Source organism: Diabrotica virgifera, chromosome 1 (assembly GCF_917563875.1).
Source record: "Diabrotica virgifera virgifera chromosome 1, PGI_DIABVI_V3a".
NCBI classification, from domain to species: domain Eukaryota; kingdom Metazoa; phylum Arthropoda; class Insecta; order Coleoptera; family Chrysomelidae; genus Diabrotica; species Diabrotica virgifera.
This window is the reverse complement of record NC_065443.1, coordinates 45,955,323-45,972,857: the sequence shown is the minus strand read 5'-3', so window position 1 is coordinate 45,972,857 and position 17,535 is coordinate 45,955,323. Positions and strand designations below refer to the sequence as shown.

Below are 17,535 nucleotides of genomic sequence, written 5' to 3'. Positions count from 1 at the left end.
TTTTTATGCATTTTTTATAATTTGCCACATCAAAAACATTAAAATTTGTCCTTTTTTTGGGTTTTTAGGCTAAGTCCAAAAAAATAGGCCATTTTCGGCAAATCCGTTTATATCAAATTTTTACCTTAATTTTTTTTAGAATCAGCTGAAAGTGGTCTACAAAAAACCAGATATAACCAAAATAAAGATATAAAAAGTGTATTGGCTAATTGGAAGAAACAACATTGTCCATGCATAATAAGTTATTACTTTATAAACAAATATTAATACCTAGGAATGGAACCTGGATATAATCATCAAGAAGATAGCAGGAATCCCGACAAACAACTTAAATAAGTACAAGAATATTGAGGAAATCCTCCTCGATACTACTGGGCAAACTAGAAGATTGAAGAGGACAAAGCCTTTTGAACTAGTTTGAGTGATAGGTGATAGTGAAAAGCAGAGCATAGTGCGTGATGTGGCTGTGTATGTTAGAATAGTGCACGATCTTGTTAGATTAGATAAGAGACGCTATCGGGTAAGCTCTTCATTTTAAGAAACATTAGTAATTTAGGTTAAATTAAAATTGCTCATTGGTCAGTTATGACCAGATTGCTTTTTTTATGTTTGGCAAAAAGGGCGCAAGTCAGAATTGCACATTGCTAATGTTTTGATGATTTCTGGACCAGCAAAAAACTGTTGTAGACGTAAACTGTATGTACCAATAAAAAGAGCCGATTTTTCTGGTCCAGAAATCATCAAAACATTATCGATGTGCATTTCTGACTTAAGCCCTTTTTCCCAAACATCAGAGAATTGTAATGTACAAATTCTCCTATCTGATTTTTCATGAATTTTGTAGGAGACGAAAAACCATTTTTAGGATCATCTCCTGCTTTCACATGTAAATTTTGACATGTCTTGTAGTAAATAGATAGTTGAATTTACTACAAAACATGTCAAAAAATATATGAAAACAGGAGGTAACCATAAAAAAGTTTTTAGTCTCTCTTACAAAACTCATGAAAAAACAAATCGGAGGTATGTCACATCAGTGACTATATCCAGGGAATGTCTAAAAAATATACTTTGATGTCCCAAGAACCAAATATAACCTTTATATATATACAGGGTGTAACAAAAATACAGGTCATAAATTTAATCACATATCCTGGGACCAAAAATAGTTTGATTGGACCTAACTTACCTTAGTACAAATGTGCACAAAAGAAAAGTTACAGCCCTTTGAAGTTATATATTAATAGCACCAAGGGCCTTAGAGGCCCATGGCTTGAAAAGTTTGTTTTTTCTTCATTTTCACGTTTCTTTATGTACTGAGATCTTCTCTGGCTTGATATGTGATTTTTCTCCATTCCTTCCTCTTATTCATTTTTCTTTTCTGACCCTGTAACACCATTCTTTCCAAATCTTTTTCGACCTCTTGCTTCCATCTATTTTCCGGTCTTCCTCTTCTCTTTCTTGAAGCTATAGTGTAGTTTAGTACCCTTTTCGGAGTCCTCGTTTTTGGCATCCTTTCAATGTGACCTCGTGATCTAAGTCTCTGTGCCTTTATCACTCATTTGAAGTTACAAAATGAAAAGTGATTTTTTCCAATGTATCGAAAACAATGTGCTTTTGTGCACGTTTCAATTTAATTATTATTGTAGTACCTACCATTTAAACAACGTTTTAAAAACTTTTTTGCCTCTTATTGCTTTTTCGAAAAGTCAATTTTTATCGAAATATTGTGAATATTTGTCAAATCCACCACATATTTGTATATGGTTAAGTATGATTATGGAGACTTGGTAATAATATGCAAACTTATTTATGCTTTACATTTTTAGGTATATTTTGAACCATATTAAAAAAGAAGCCAGACTCGATAAAACGTGCCTTATCGAAAAAATACAAAGAGGCAAAAAAGTTTTGAAAACACTCTGTTTAACTAATGGTACCTCAGTAATAGTTTAATTGGAACATACAACATTTGGGGGGTTTAAAGGAACAAAACCCCCATAAAATTTTTATGTGGACATTAAAAAAGAAGTCGCAACTCGATAAAAACTGCCTTATCTGAAAAATACTAAGAAACAAAAATATTGAATTTAACTAATGGTACCACAATAATAAAATTGAATTGGAACATACACAAAAGTTTGGGAGGATTTAAGGGATCAAAACCCCCATAAAATTTTTATGGGGTGCACAAATTTCACCATAATTTTTCTTTAAGATATTCCTGCCATAATAATGCCACATGTCACATGTCCATTTTCAATAAAAAATCGCTAATAGTTTTCGATATAATCGAAAAAATCCATTTTCATTTTGTAATTTCAAAGGGCTGTAACTTTTTATGTGCATATTTGTACAAGGTAAGTTAGGTTCATTTGAACTATTTTTGGTCCCAGAATAATGTGATTTAATTTATGACCTGTATTTTTGTTACACCCTGTATATACAGCCCATTACGCACCACCTTAAAAATTGGGCATTTTTGATGTCTCGAATTTCCTAAACCTGTTGTTGCATCTAAGTGATTTTTTTTATAATATTCTAGCCTAGGCCCTAGAATATGTTACCTCCTTATGCTTGTCATGCACAGGGAGCTATACTGTAATATATATTATATCACATTACTATAGAGAGCGATATGATATAATATACATATATTACAGCATGACAAGCTTAAGGAGGTAACCTATAGCCTAGGCTATAATATTATAAAAACATCACTTAGATGGGACAACAGGTTTAGGAAATACGAGACATCAAATATACCCCATATTTAAGGTGGTGCGTTAATTTCTTGGAGAAGTGTATTGTAATTTAATGTAAATACTGTAATATCCAATAATTGTAATTTGATATAAGATGAAATATAAGTTCCTTAAAAAATATATTTTTTATTTCCCACAATACATTCTCCACAGGTCTAAATATCGTCGCTAGACGTCCACCGAATGACCTTCCAGGACGTTAGATGGATGTTCAGCAGCAAGACATTGGACCAAACTGGGACATCCTATGAATGCCCAAATGACGTCCACCGAACGTCCCCTCCGACGTTAGGTGGACCTCCATTGGACGTTTAACAACTTGGCCTTTGGACCAAAATTGGACGTCCTGTTAAGGTCCAATTCACGTCCCCTAGGACGTCCGATTAAGGTCCAATTCACGTCCCCTAGGACGTCCGATTAAGGTCCAATTTACGTCCGATTAAGGTACAATTTACGTCCGCTTAAGGTCCCATTTACGTCCGATTAAAGTCCAATTTACGTCCGATTAAGGTCCAATTTACGTCCGATTAAGGTCCAATTTACGTCCGATTAAGGTCCAATTTACGTCCGATTAAGGTCAAATTTACGTCCTATTAAGGTCCAATTTATGTCCGATTAAGGTCCAATTTACGTCCGATTAAGGTCCAATTTACGTCCGATTAAGGTCCAATTTACGTCCCCTAGGACGTCCGATTAAGGTCCAATTTATGTCCGATTAAGGTCCAATTTACGTCCGATTAAGGTCCAATTTACGTCCCCTAGGACGTCCGATTAAGGTCCAATTTGCGTCCGATTAAGTTCCAATATACGTCCCCTCGGACCTTAGATGGACGTCCAATGGACGTTCGGTAGCGCGACATTTGGACCAAAATAGGACGTATAAAGGACGTTCCTCGGACGAAAACGGACGTCCAAAGGACGTCCCTAAAGTCCGTGAAGGACGTCCAATGGACGTCCATTGGACGTCCTTGTGCTATTAGGGTTTTGTATTTGAGTACCGGTAATCATATCGAGAATCGTATTTCTCAGTTGGTAGGTATTTTGTATAGGTATTCCGATATAACAACTACAATAGTCGTCGTCGTTGCTCGCTTTGATACGATTGGTACGAAATAACGAAGTAATCAGAATAATCAAAGTAGATATGATAGTCGTTATTCGCTCTAATACGATTGGTACGAAGTAACGAAGTAATCAGAGTAGGTAATCAAAGTAGATACAATAGTCGTTACTCGCTCTAATACGATTGGTACGAAGTAATGAAGTAATCAGAGTAATCAAAGTAGATACAATAGTCGTTACTCGCTCTAATACGATTGGTACAAAGTAACGAAGTAATCAGAGTAATCAAAGTATCAAAGTAACGATTTGCCTCTCTGTATAGTAATCGTTACTTTCAGTATTCGTAAGTACCGAGTACTTTGTAACGAATAGTTACTTTTTCAACATGACTACTACTGACATTCTCTTTTACTAAAAAGTTTCTTGAATCAAACTTTTAATCAATAATAGGTACTAAAAACACTTTCAGACATTCATAAAATCGCATCGCCCAAGAAATGGTTAATATTTGAATCATTGATAAATCACTATCAGTTACGAAAAATTATCGCCTGCATGTACAGCTAGCTCAAGAAGTAACTACCCACTAAAACAATTCCCCTACTTTACGAGATACCAATACTGTCCCTATGAAATAGTATACCTATACCCTGTATGGACGGTAATTAGAAACCGTGAGAACTGCAGTTCTATATATAGCATCCTAATTAATACGAGTTTTAACAAATGTGGTGCTTCAGCAAACACATACTTATTTAGGTGACTAAAAAATGACTTCTCTATCAACCTGCACTTCAGACCACACCCATACTGATTTTCCTTCAACTGAGCCTGGCAACGCTGTTGCCGTTAATTATTTATCAATCATATAAAAGTGTTTTGACTTGCAAGACATTTTAAATATATGGATATATACACGACTACCGGGACATTCGCCACCGAAAATTTTGCCGCTGGCGGTTTACGTGGATATTATAAGATTAGTTATTTTCAACTATTTGTAAAGGAAGGTCTATAATGTACAAATTAAAAATTGGCACCTACATATTGAATATTTCGGTTCCTATTCGAAAGTACGGGAATCGAGTTGATTACTGAAATAAGACGTATTGTCGAAGCGAAGATCGGTGGAATATGCGCATTTTATCAATGAAATTCGATATTTTGAAGATATTCCAGAAGCCGCTAGAGATAAAATGTTTTAACGACCTATTAATCATTCATAAATACTCAACGGATATTAGTACAGTTAAAATAATTAAGACGATAACCGGACAACATTGATTTAATGAGTAAAATTTAGTTTTTTTTTACTTTAATGACAAAAAAAGCAAGTTCATTCGCAGAACCCAATTAAAAATTATTTTGCACATCATATTTGAAACATTATTTGGTTGAAAAATCTCATTTTTGTTGCCAAAAAAAATATATTAATTTGTTTGGACTAAATTACAGTTGTACTTATCTTAAAAAGGATATGTTACTATCAACATTCGCACAGTGTTGCCAAACTGAATTTTGTTATTTTGGGTGTAAATTTTTTCCACGGATCTCCGAGGGTACAATACCTATATTCGAATTAACGAAAATATTTTGAATCATTCATTAAATTAAAAATTGTGTCATGTCACAAAAACGTATGTATGGTGATTAGTTCAGGGTCAGTTCTATTTGCTTAGACCTGTGATTCACAAACATTTGGCGAACATTTATTACCTACAGAGTCTATCGCTGACTTTGTTTTTTTCCTTAACCTTCGGATGACCAAGCGGGGGAAATTGTGACCCCAGCGTATGTTTTTGTTTAATGAATTCAAAAGTATTTTTAATTTTTAACTCATTATTTTTTTATTTGACTTTAATATCATTCTAGATATCCTCATATTTTGAAATAAAAAAAATCCCTATATTTTACGAATAAAAAATATATTCTGAAGTTGATGTTTAATAAAATAGCGTCTATTATGTGTAATTACAAGTAGTTTTACGCTAATGACGTCGACTTTGCAAAGTAACAAGACACTTACTCAACATACACGCTACACATAACACTAATACTCATGTTGTGACTGGCTGAATGACATAAAGTCCATGCCAAATAAAATTAAAAATTAAAAAAAACTTTAATTTTTGTTAATTGTCATTTTTGACCTGGGGTCATTCCCCCCCCCCCTTGGTCATCCGTGTAACAAAAAAAGGTTGGTAATCGGAAGGATAATAACTGGTGGTAATAAGGAGTAAGGCCGATGCCACATTATGCGTTTTGACCGGATGCGGTGAAAACGCATCCGTTTCCAACGCAACCGGACCGACCTGTCACACTATGCGTTTAGTCTGGTGCAGTTTGTAAGCGCGTACCGATGACTCAAAACGCATCCGTTTCCAACGCAACCGGACCGATCTGTCACACTATGCGTTTTCACCGGATGCGGCGGAAACCCATCCGGTCAAAACGCATAATCTGACATCGGCCTAAGGCCGATGCCACATTATGCGTTTTGATCGGATGCGTTGGAAACGCATCCGTTTCCAACGCAACCGGATCGACCTGTCACACTATGCGTTTAGTCTGGTGCAGTTTGTAAGCGCGTACCTGACTCAAAACGCATCCGTTTCCAACGCAACCGGACCGATCTGTCACACTATGCGTTTTCACCGGATGCGGCGGAAACGCATTCGGTCAAAATGCATAATATGGCATCGGCCTAAGAGAGTAATGCCATCATTGAAGTTGTACATATTATAGGTGGCGAACATTTACCGACAGAGTCTATCGCTGACTTTGTTTTTTTTTTATTTTTTCGTTAACGACTGGTGGTAATAAGGAATAAGAGTAATGACATCATTGAAGTTGTACATATTTCATAAGTATGTACCTTGCACAACAGAACTAAGTACCTACATAACAAAAATTCGTTCGAAAAAATTTGCCATAAACAATCTTCCATCAAATTCTAATCGATAAATAGTAGTGCTATCGAGAAACTGGTGTTACATCTCACTGTGAGTCAATTCGTATCTAAGTATTCCTACTTTTAAAATAAATACTTATCTTTATAAAGTTTATAACAAATTTCTCGTTAATTAGTTTATAGAGAACGGATATCGTCTGGTTATTTCAGGTTAACCTGTGAATGAAACATAAAGATGGGAACTGCTTTGTATTTATCACGCTTATATAAACTTCACCTGTCTGTCCTCACTGTGCTACAAATCTGACGATAATTTTTTCACTAACTTCCGAATGTTCCATCGAGTCTTAATTGAACTCTGTTTCTCGCGACCCCATAATCCACAATATTACTTTTCGTTGAATAAGCAATGTATTGTTAACATAGTATGTATGAGTACCATTATATTTAAATTACGGGTTACTAGTTATCTACTTCTTCACTGTTATTGCAATAGGTACTCTAAGTTGTGTGCTAGATTCAGCCATATTTATAATACCTATATCACACTTGAATACGTCACCAACAACTAAACCGCTTTCGTCCTAGCGGTCAAAAACTGACTCATCGATGAATATGCGGTATGGCCAATTTCAACTTACTGCAGTATTTGCGGTAATTTCTACACGCCCTTTTGTCTGAGTTTACTCTTATCCTTTCGTTAAATACGAATGCACTTTGCACGAAAGATAAGTTGACAGTCTTCAATGCGATTTTCATAGACATAAAGACAAGTAAACAGGTAACCGGTCTCTAAATATTAAACAATCTAACCCCATAACGGGTGGTTATGGGCCTCAATTTTTATTAGTAAAACAACTATCTAACCTCACAAGGGGTGGTTATGGTCCTCAATTCTTGCGCAAGAAATTGTGCAATTAATTGCGCAATTACTTGCATCGTGTAAAGTGGCTATAAATTTCTAATAAGCAGTCCTCCATACCGAATCCACTATTTTGGATTTTAAATCTGACAAAATCGTAATTTAGTCACTCCAAAAAACCCCAATTAATTTTTCTTTAGAAAAAAGTGGTAACCTCTTTGTAGTTATATCACGAGTTCCCGATTACAACTCTGATTTTTACAAATTGACCGAACGAAATCCGCTCTCTATTAATTAACTAAATATGTTACCAGAAAAAAATTAAAATATACCAGAACTCATCAACATATGAGAAACTCAAAATTATTACGTCTTTTTAAAGTATATAGTGTACCGTGTAGAAAGTAGTAATGTACTCAAGATTTTGGGTATGTATTTATACCTTAATACTAATTAACTAAATACGTTACCTGAAAAAAAAATCAAATGTACCGGAACTCACCAAAATATGAGAAACTCAAAAATATTACCGTTTTTTAAAAAGTATATAGCGTACCATATAGAAAATAGTAATGTACTCAAGATGTCGGGTCTCTATTTACACCTTAATACTAATTAACTAAATAAGTTACCTGAAAAAAGTTTAGAATGTACCGGAACTCATCAATACATGATTACCGTTACCGTTACCGTAACTCAAAAATATTACCGTTTTTTTAAGTATACAGGGTGTTTCATTAACAATTGTCCATATCGTAACTGGAGAAACCTGGAAAACTGGAGCACAAAATACGAAGATTTAACCTAAAACACTTAAATAAAATGTGGTTCCTTACTGAGTTACAGGGTGTTTTATCTAAAAATTTAAAAATTATTTTTGCTCAGCATTTTAAAACTATTCGACATATTCTTTTCATACTTGGCAGAAAGTGCGACTACTATACACCTTACTAAATTATGTTAAACAAACGTTTCTGGCTACTACCAGAGGCGTACGACAGGGGATAGTGAATGGTTGACCCTTCTCAAATTCTACGCCACTGGAGGAATTACTATTTTAGTGCCATTTTTAGATTCTTCAATACTTTCTACGTAAATAATATACTCTTCATTGGTAACGATAAAGTCATTAGTTTTCGAGATAGTTGAAGTTAAATATGAAACGGCACAGTTATTTTGATTAATATATGATAATATGATTCATATAATTAAAATTTAAAAATTATTTGTACCCAATACTTTAAAACTATTTGGCGTATCTTTTTCATACTTGGCAGAAAGTGTACCCCACATAACAATTTCATGTTCTTAGTAGATTCATAGAACATACTTTTCAGAAAAAGTATATACTAAGAATATGCGTAATTACCATTGCGAATGTGCAGAGCACATACTGAGTATATCCCTAACAACACACAACATTCCAGGAATGTACTACCAAAGTTCTATCAATATTTGAATGTCCTGGACATTTAGGGAACATTCGGTGAACATCTGTTTAAATTATTCCTGGAATGTTACCATAAGACATTCTGTGAACATACTACCAATGTTCCTATATTTTAAGTTGCGAAATAATACATACGTGTAAGAGATACAACATTACTTATAACATACCAGACAAACTAAGTGACATTTTAGGCCTACAGTGCAATAATATGTCAAATTTAAAGAGTTTCCCAAGATTATAAACATACAAATGTAATAAAAATTATTGTTCGCGAATATTCAATTTGGAATGCGATTTTGTTAATAAAAAAAATACTTATAACTTATGCAAAACCCAAGAGAGGCATTTATATTTATTTCTTTTGCGTTCATTTTCAAATTCGCCGTGCATATATTTTTGTGCATGGCGCTTGAGAGGGCATCACGTGACTAAAAACGACCAACCAACGACCTCGCTTCGGCCATCTTGGCATCTTCATCTTGGCGACCTTGCCTTGCCGTGGATTGTTTTTAGTTGTTTGTATTATTTGTGCTTTTTAAGAATATTTTTTTAATTCGGATACTTTTATAATAGCTTTAATAGTATTATTAACATAGTGCATAAAATGGTGTCCTGTTTTTAACGCAGTTGGAGTAGCAGAAACAAATGTAGATAAAAAAATCTGCAGGAATAACGTTTCAATTATGACAGAAGCTCCAAACAAATGACTGAATGAAAAGCCCTATTAAAAGGTTAGTATGCAAATATGTAAACGAAAGCATGCCCTGTATTTCAGAAAATAAATTAATACTATTAATACCCTAATAATACTATTCATAAAAAATCTTTTAAGTAACGTAGATATAACAAAGTGAATAAAAGGCATAAATCAGAAGAATTATTATTTTATTTTATAAGTTAATAATTGGTCATATCCATTTATTATTTTAATAATAATTGTGAATAAGCCACAAACTTCGCTTATTCCTAACTAAAATAGTAAATAGAGATAGGTAATAACAAAAGGATTTATAAAACTAAAATAATTCTTTTTGCGTTTTTGCTAGTGTATGCGTTTATAAATAGGATGGTAGACCACACACTATAATATGCAGTACCAACTAATGAATACACAGAATATTATAGTCGATTTGCTAAACTCAGTCTCAGTACTAATTACTGTAATTTTGGCAAAATTGGCCAAAAACAAAAAAAATTACCTACTAAAATCACTAGCCAGTTGTGTCTGAGTTTGGGGAACCGACTATACTAATAAACAATTTCTAAGCTGTTTTATAATAATTTTGTGAGTTCATTAATCATATTTTTTATTTAAAACTAAAATTTGTTAATAATGCTTAGTAATGCATATATTTTGTATTTTTAGCTTTCCAGAAGATCCTGCGAAGAAGACATGAAGTATAGATCAGATTTGTTAATAGAGGAGTATGTTCAAAACACTTTTTAGAAAAAGATATTGACAGAACTTCACTTTCATCTGTTCGTTTGAGAGACTGTGCTGTTCCAATAGCTTATGTCACACAGGTATATGCATAACCTAATTAATAATACAGTCCGTACAATATAGATACTGTTGTAATTAATTATCTACATCGGAGATCTAAGTTGACATTGTTGCCCAACTACAAAAAATTTTTGAATTCATTTTAAGTCAAATATATCACATAATTATTGCGAAGTAGATTATACAACAAAACAGATTAATATTCAATGTAAATAAATAAAAACATCAGAAATCGAAAACAAGAATTAAGGTATAATCTTATGTTACAGTTATTAAGGTACCAAGGGTATTATAGGGATATACATTGACCGAAAGCGTTATTATTATAATACCTGTGGTGCCTTCAACGTTTAATGCCTGACTAAATTATTCTTTATATGCGAAAAATTTGAATGAATTTTGAATTGATTAGTTTTTAAATAAGTACATTTACCAGTAACAGTAGTAACGTAATTGTGGTAACCATAGTTTTACTTAGGTTGATATTTGTCAACTTGACAGTATCTAAGTCGTTATTTAAATTTAATGCCCAAGGGCGTTATATCGTACTTAACAGACTTCGAAATGTCATTATTTGTCAAATAATGTACCAGTAGGACATTAAAGTAAATAATAAAAACAATAAATATAATGAATACTAAATACTTATTTGTTTGTGAAAAATCTATTTCTTTGTGGCTTTTTTGTAATTAATTATTCTAATGGGGAAATAAGCCACAATTTACTTGAAAAAATAATTTTATTAAGGTTTCTACTTCCACATCGGATGTCGTTGTCAAAATACAAAATGTTCATTATTATTATTTTATTTATTAAATATTTATTATTTATGCATATTATTACCTGTAAATAATATTTCTTCTGATTGTTAATTGTAAAGGATAGAAAAATTACCTTTTATTTTATTTTCTTTTAGAATCAGCTGAGAGAAGTGGTCTACAAAAAACCAGAAAGGAAACGGAATATGTGGCTACGAAAAGCAAAAGAAAGGTTTACAAAGCAAATGTGACACATTTTTTTATAATATTTAGGAATGTCAGCAAATTACATTAAAAAATGTATGTAAAGATTTTTTGCAATAAAAATGTTTATATTTATCAAGGATGTATTATTTGGTATGGCCATATATCGTCAGTGATGTGACAGTACCTCCTATCTGTTTTTTTCAAGAGATTTGTAAGATAGACTAAAAACTTGTTTCGGCCACCTCCTGTTTTCATATATTTTTTGACTTGTTTTGCAGTAAATTCAACTATCTATTTACTACAAAAAAGTCAGAATACGTACGAAACCAGAAAGTGACCTTAAAAAATGTTTTTCGTCTCCTGAAACATATAGGAGGTATTGTCACATTACTGACGATATATTTCAGTGAATGTCTAAAAAATATACTGTGAATGTTCAAAGAACGTTCGTAGACATTCATGGAATGTTCTAACAAGACATTCAGTCTAAAAATATACTGTGAATGTCCAAAGAACATTCATAGAATGTTCCAACAAGACATTCAGTCTAAAAAATAGACTGTGAATGTCCAAAGAACATTCGTAGACATTCATGGAATGTTCCAACAGAACATTCTAAGAATATTTAAAATGCTGACACAGCACTTTCCTGGTACTTTCCAGGGACATTCGTGTGCATTTGGGGACATTCCAGGAATGTTTTCAATGTCCTGTGTGTACATTCTAGGAACATTCATGGAATGTTTTGTGTTATTAGGGATACTATATTACAGTACTTAAACGTTCTATGTATATACTTAGAATGTACTACCGCACTTCTTCTCAGTATATACCAAGAATATACTTTTTAGGATATTCTAAGAAGGTGCTATAAACCTTCTATTTATATACTTAGAATGTACTACATCACATCTTTTAGTATATAGGAAGAATGTACTTTTTAGTATATGGGAAGAATATTACAAGGAAGTGCTATATTGCTCAGAAGCATGTTTTCAGCATCACCGAATCTCATCCTAGGTTCTACTTTCTACTAAATTTACATATTACATATGAGAATGTAGTTAGTACATTCTACAATATTACTTAAAAAGTAAATATAAAATATTATATAAATTTTAGTTAGTTATATCAATATTATATAGGTAAGTAGGTATATATATTTAGTTATTATGTGCATATAAAAATAAAAATGCTGAATATATAAATTTATATATTCATATACCTATCGTACCCAAATAAATATTATGTAACATATGTATGTAAATAACTAAAATTTATATGTTGCTTATATGTACCTATATACATACTTACTATTTAAGTAATATTGAAGTACCAAAATTAATTTTCTATTTGTAAGTTGACCGCAAACAAAATAAAACGTTTAATTATGCATGTTCCTATTCCTGGTTGAAATACTTGGTCTTCCTCACAACACAGCATAGACATTGTTAGTGTTAAGTGTAGACACAAATGCCAAATGCCTATTCAGTAACTATTTTCATATTTTGTATTTTTCCTTTGTTCCCAACCCCCTACCCGCTAACCCCTCTGCAGGTATGCAGCGGTCGTTTCCGCTTTGTTTGTGGATTTTGGCTCAGCCACACAGCTTACCTGAATGTCAATTCCATGTAAAAATAAAATTCTTCATAAGAATACTCAATAAACTTAATCAAAATAGTAAATGCATTTCAGTTATGAAAGCGAAACGACAATTTCTCCTTTTTCGTTAATACAATTAATTCTTAAACATTTTTACCATACAATTAAAACAATTTTAAATAATGAATTCGGTAGTTTAATTAATAGTACCTACATACATAAATTTTTAAATTTCATTAATTATTCTTAACGAAGTTGATAATCTATAGGCTAACATTATTCTTCCTATACATACATATATATTATTTTTAAGATATTTTAAAAGTATCTACTTATAAGTATGTGTTAAGAATGTACTTATAAGTATGTGCTAAGAATATTCGGTAAAAGTATATTCTGAGAATAGTATCTACTTATAAGTATGTGTTAAGAATGTACTTATAAGTATGTGCTAAGAATATTCGGTAAAGGTACATTCTAAGAATAAACTTTTACGAATATTCCGAGTTACTACGTACACGAATGTACTCAGTATATTCGGTACGAGAATATACTTTAAAGTATGTGCAAAGAACATGAAATTTAGAATGTTTTTTAAGGTACATGCTATGCTTGTACTACGCATATACTAAAAAGAATATACTCTGACGGATGTTGGTAGTATATGCTTAGAACATGATACGAACATCATTGTTACGTGGGACGTACTGTACACCCTACTAAATTAAGATAAATAAACGTTTCTAGCTACTACCAGAGGCGTACGACAGGGGATAGTGCCTGGTTGACCCTTCCCAAATTCTACGCCACTGACGAAATTGCTATTTTAGTGTAATTTTTTGATTTTCCAATACTTTTTATGTAAATAATATACTCTGCATTCATAACGATAAAATGATTAGTTTTCGAGATATTTGAAATGAAAAATGAAGCGACACAATACATTATAACCGTGTCGCTTTATTTTTAACTTCAAAGATCTCGAAAACTAATGACTTTATCGTTACGAATGAAGAGTATATTATTTTCATAGAAAGTATTGGAAAATCCAAAAATTGAACTAAAATAGCAATTCCGCCAGTGGCGTAGAATTTGGAAAGGGTGAACCATTCACTTTCCCCCGTCGTACGCCTCTGGTAATAGACAGAAACGTTTGTTGAACATAATTTATTAGTTTGTACAGTACCTATCCCTAACAACACACAACATTCCAGGAATGTACTACCAAAGTTCTATCAATATTTGAATGTCCTGGACATTTAGGGAACATTCGGTGAACATCTGATTAAATTATTCGTGGAATGTTACCATAAGACATTCTGTGAACATACTACCAATGTTCCTATATGTTCATTTTCAAACTCACGGCGCATGTATTTGTGCATGGTGCTTAGAGAGGGCATCACGTGACTAAAAACGACCAATGACCTCACTTCAGACTTCGGTGCTTCGGCCATCTTGACATGCATCTTGGCCTTGGCCACCTTGCCGTGCGTGATCGTTGTTTGTTTTTATTTGTGCTTTTTAAGAATATTTTTTAATTCGGATACTTTTATAATAACTTTAATAGTATTATTAATATAGTGCATAAAATCAGTTGGAGTAGCAGAAGCAATGTAGATAAAAAATCTGCAGGAATAATGTTTCAAAGGTTAGTATATGCAAATATGTAAACAAAGGCATGCCCCTATTTCAGAAAATATCCATTTATTATTTTAATAATTGCGAATAAGCCACAAACTTGCTTATTCCTAACAAAAATAGTAAATAGAGATAATAACAAACGGATTATTTGTAAAATTAAAATTTTTTTTGCGTTTTTGCTAATGTATGCGTTTATAAACAGGATGGTAGACCACACACTATAATAGTACCAACTAATGAATACACAGTATGAATAGTACAGTCGGTTCGCTAAACTTAGTCTCAGACACAACTGGCTAGTGATTTTAGTAAATAATTTTGACAATTTGGTAAAATTGGCAAAAAAATAACTAAATAGTTAGTAATTTTGGCAAAAATGGCCAAAAACAAAAAAATTACCTACTAAAATCACTAGCCAGTTGTGGCTAGGGAAACGACTATACTAATAAACAATTTCTAAGCTGCTTTTTATAATATTTTGTGAGTTCATTAATCATATTTTTTATTTAAAACTAAAATTTGTTAATAATGCTCAGTAATGCATATATTTTGTATTTTTAGCTTTCCAGAAGATCCTGCGAAGAATGCATGAAGTATTGATCAGATTTGTTAATAGAGCAGTATGTTCAAAACATTTTTTAGAAAAAGATATTGACAGAACTTCACTTTCAACCGTTTGAGAGACTGTGCTGTTCCAATAGCTTATATCACACAGGTAATATGCTTAACCCAATTAATAATACAATTACAATATACAGTTGGAAAAATTAAAGAATAGGGCTTTTCATTTACAGTCATTTGTTTCGAGCTACTGTCATATGTCGTATAATCCGTGTTGTATTAATATTATACACAGATTATATAACATATGACAGAAGCTCGAAACAAATGACAATCGATGAAAAGCAATATAGGGCTTTGTTCATTGTCATTTGTTTCGAGCTTCTGTCATGTGTCACATATATTAATATATCTACGTCATACGTCTTTGGTTTGTATCATTGATTATATCAATAACGTATGACGTAGATATATTAATATTATGTGACACATGACAGAAGCTCGAAACAAATGACTGAATGAAAAACCCTATAACCATGAACGATCACATCAATCACTTATTTTGTATAGGGCTTTTCATTCACAGTCATTTGTTTCGAGCTTCTGTCATGTGTCACACAATATTACTATATCTACGTCATAAGTTATTGGCATATACCAATGATACAAACCAAAGACGTATGACGTAGATATATTAATATTATGTGACACATGACAGAAGCTCGAAACAAATGACAGTTGATGAAAAGCCCTATTTGCTGTCTTTTTCTATAAATCACAAACGTTTGTTACCTATAGAAAAAGATCATCATCATCATTGGCTCGACAGCCCTTTCTGGGTCTTGGCCTGTTCCAGGATTCTTCTCCACTCTGATCTGTTTCGTGCTTTTTTTCTCCAGTTTTTTATTTTTAATGTTTTTATATCATTTTCTATTTGTTCTAAAATAGAAAAAGATAGCAAATACAAAATAAGTGATTGATGTGATCGTTCATGGGTATAGGGCTTTTCATTCACAGTCATTTGTTTCGAGCTTTTGTCATGTGTCACATAATATTAATATATCTACGACATACGTTATTGGTATATACAATAATAGATACAAACCAAAGACATATGACGTAGATATATTAATATTATGTGACACATGACAGAAGCTCGAAACAAATGACAATTGATGAAAAGCCCTATTCTTTCATTTTTCCAACTGTAGATACCGTTGTTCTTCATTATCTACATCAGAGATCTAAGTTGACATTGTTGCCCAATTACAAAAAATTTTTGAATTCATTTTAAGTCCAATATATCACATAATTATTGCGAAATAGATTATACAAGAAAACAGATTAATATTGAATGCAAATAAATAAAAACATCAGAAATAGAAAACAAGAATTAAGTTATAATCTTAAGTTAAAGTAAATAATAAAAACAATAAATATAATAAAACAAAATACTTATTAGTTTGTGAAAAAGCTATTTCTTTGTGGCATTTTTGTAATTATTGTAACTATTTTAATGGGGAAATAAGCCAGAATTTACTTGAAAAAATAACTTTATTATGGTTTCTACTTCCACATCGGACGTCGTTGTCAAAATACAAAATGTTTTATTATTTTCTTTATTAAATATTATTTATTATTTATTTAAATATTATTTAATTTATTATTTATTTTATTATTATTATTATATGCATATTATTACCTGTAAATATTTCTTCTGATTGTTAATTGTAAAGGATAGAAAAATTACCATTTATTTTATTTTCTTTTAGAATCAGCTGAGAGAAGTGGTCTACAAAAAACCAGGAAGGAAATGGAATATGTGGCTATGAAAGGCAAAAGAAAGGTTTACAAAGCAAATGTGACACATTTTTTTATAGGAATATCAGTAAATTACATTAAAAAAATGTATGAAAAGATTTTTTGCAATAAAAATGTTTATATTTATCAAGGATGCATTATTTGGTATGGCCACATATCGTCAGTGATGTGACAATACCTCCTATCTGTTTTTTCATGAGATTTGTAAGATAGACTAAAAACTTGTTTGGGCCACCTCCTGTTTTCATATATTTTTTGACTTGTTTTGCAGTAAATTTAACTACCTATTTACTACAAAACAAGCCAGAACTTACGTATGCAACAGGAGGTGACCTTAAAAATGTTTTTTGTCTCCTGCAAACCTCATGAAAAAAGATATAGGAGGTAT

The 17,535-nt window shown here is 32.0% G+C and overlaps 1 long non-coding RNA gene across 2 annotated transcripts; it reads left to right on the top strand.

The window, feature by feature from the left end:
- The first annotated feature begins 9,481 nt into the window (after nt 1-9,481).
- LOC126887946 (uncharacterized) lies at nt 9,482-17,273 on the top strand. 2 transcript variants are annotated; one of them, XR_007699309.1, is made up of 3 exons: nt 9,482-9,781; nt 10,417-10,574; nt 17,099-17,273. It is a non-coding gene; the product is annotated as an uncharacterized LOC126887946 (long non-coding RNA). The 2 variants fall into 2 exon arrangements; XR_007699308.1 differs by lacking the exon at nt 17,099-17,273 and adding an exon at nt 11,471-11,651.
- The last annotated feature ends 262 nt before the right edge of the window (nt 17,274-17,535 follow it).